Here is a 2,371-nt window from a genome sequence, read left to right as displayed (position 1 = left end):
TGCTTTCATTGAGAGTTGAACTCAAGGACCTCCCACTTACTAAACGGGTGCTCTAACCAACTGAGCTATGAAAGCATGTTCGGTTAGAGAAAATCTTGGCGTCCTACTTGAGCTGGCATTTGATTTATAGAACAGTTCATTCTTCAAGCCATTTATAGAACAGTTCATTGTTCAAGCCCATTTCTTTTTGTCTCAAATACTCTCCCATAATTTGATTCCCCATCCTTTAATTCCCTATTATTTTTAGGGGAATTAAACCTTTTCTATCAGCCCTTTCTCAATGGTTTGCCAATTTATCCACACCTTTATGCATATCAAATTTAATGTTCTCAAACTTAACCATTCATATGCATACAGAAATACTATCCAACTGAAATGTGAATCCAAATAAAAACATTATAAAAGCAGAAGAATCAAGTGTCGTTATGAAGTAGCCAATGGTGGTCAACAAGATCTTCTTGGAGTTGGTTGTGAGCTTCTCGGTTCTCGATCCTTCGGTGTGCTTGAAGGAATGCTTGGATCTTGTTTGAGTGACGTTACGACTCCACCATGGCAGCATTGTAGAGGAAACATGTTCTCCAGGTCATCTCTCTTGTTTTTCAATGATCATGGTGTGCAAGATAACAGAAAAAAAGAGTAGTACGTACCTGCTTACATGCGTACACATGCAGATGATTAAGGCAGGCTTGGCCCATTTTGTAGACGCTTGAGGCGAGGTGTTCTTTGGTCTCGCAACAAGCGAGATCTAGACGTGCCCCTCCAACATGAGGGCCCGAGAGCATACAAGCACGCCCAAGTGGAAAAGCAAGCCCGGTTTGATATAGATGGGCCCAGTGATTCTTGTGTGCACGAATCAAATGGCCCAGTGACCGTAGCTATTCAAAACGACTTTGGGCTGCTAGACCCACGCTATCGTTTTAAGATAACACTTGCCTTCCTTTTTTTGTGAAAATAAACTTACCCTCCTTTTGTGTTTGATCATTATGGGATGTGCTATATATATCGCTGTAAGCGATAGCGTGACTAGTTTCATTACACTGCCCAACGATGGCCCTAGTCCACCAAAGTGAAAGGAGGCATGCACGGGCAACCGACATCACTAAAAAACAATGCGAGCGACTAGCGGAAGTGCCCACACGTACTTCTTTTCCATTTTTTATCTCTCTTTAAGTGTTTTCTAATATTTTTTTGTCTTGATTTTGTTTATTATGACCGGTTTTAATTTAACCTAAACATTATTCACAATTTTTTTTAAAATGTGAATTAACAAACTTTTAGAATTTAAAATATGGTCGTAGCTTTTATAAATTTTCAATAAATATTACTGTGAATTTGAAAAAAAATCAGCAACAAAAATATATCATAAAATAAAAAAAATTAGTACATTCTTCAATAATAAACTTTAAAAAAAATGAAAAAATAAGCACAAATTTCTAAAAAGTACCCAACATTCAGGACATGGTCGAGCTTTTTAATTTTTTATTGGGATTAAAAAATTTAGAAATATTCAGAATTAGAAAAACATAAATAACGTTTTTTCAAAAATGTTTGCAGAATTCCATAAAAGTTCATGGATTCAAAATAATAATCGAAAAAAATCCACTAAGATTGTGAAATTATATATAAAAAGATGCGAAAGGTTCCCAAAACTTGTCGAGAAGCTTATGAAATTATATAAAAAAGATGCGAAAGCTTCCCAAAACCTGTCGAGGAGCTCCAGGAACCTTAAAAAAATTGCTCCCACATTTGGTAACGGTTAATGGCTCGTGTGAGCGATTCCATCGAAACATATTTGTCAGGGCTATTTCTGGTCTTTTGCGAGACTTATCATAGTGAGAGCAACTAGTTAAGGATCGCTTCCTCGGGAGCCTCGCAAGATCAGTGCCATTTGACGCGCTCTCAACAATTCATCATGTGTTATGCTTTGGGCGCTCCCTTCGGATTTTGTTTTTTTTCGCACGCGTTTTTAGCTTTTTAAATGGTTTTTATTTTATTTTTTTCAACGATTTGTCTATCCACCGGCCTTCCTTAACTTTACGATCAATTTTTTTTCAAAATAAAATTATTTTTGCACAATAAAACTGAGTTTTTCGCAAGTCACGATCGTGCCTCTCGAAAACGAAAAAAAACCTATTTTATGTTTTTTCTTTCGCGAGAGTCACGGTTTTGTTTCCGCGAGAGGCGCGAGTGTGCTTTCACGAGTCACGGCCGTGCCTCTCGGAACGAAAAAAAATGCATTTTCTGTTTTTTTTTCTTTCACGGGAGTCACGGTTTTGCTTCCGCGAGAGGCACGGTTGTGCTTTAGCGAGAGTCACGGCCGTGCCTCCCGGTGTTTTCTGTTTTTTTTTATGAGAGTCATGGTTTTGCTTCC

The 2,371-nt window shown here is 37.8% G+C and overlaps 1 non-coding gene across 1 annotated transcript; it reads right to left on the bottom strand.

The window, feature by feature from the left end:
• Positions 1-75, bottom strand: TRNAT-AGU. Its single transcript has one exon. It is a non-coding gene; the product is annotated as a tRNA-Thr (tRNA).
• Positions 76-2,371: the final 2,296 nt, after the last annotated feature.

This window comes from Triticum dicoccoides, chromosome 2A, assembly GCF_002162155.2.
Source record: "Triticum dicoccoides isolate Atlit2015 ecotype Zavitan chromosome 2A, WEW_v2.0, whole genome shotgun sequence".
Lineage (NCBI taxonomy): Eukaryota > Viridiplantae > Streptophyta > Magnoliopsida > Poales > Poaceae > Triticum > Triticum dicoccoides.
Note: the sequence above shows the minus strand (reverse complement) of the source record. Positions and strands in the feature narration are given on the sequence as shown.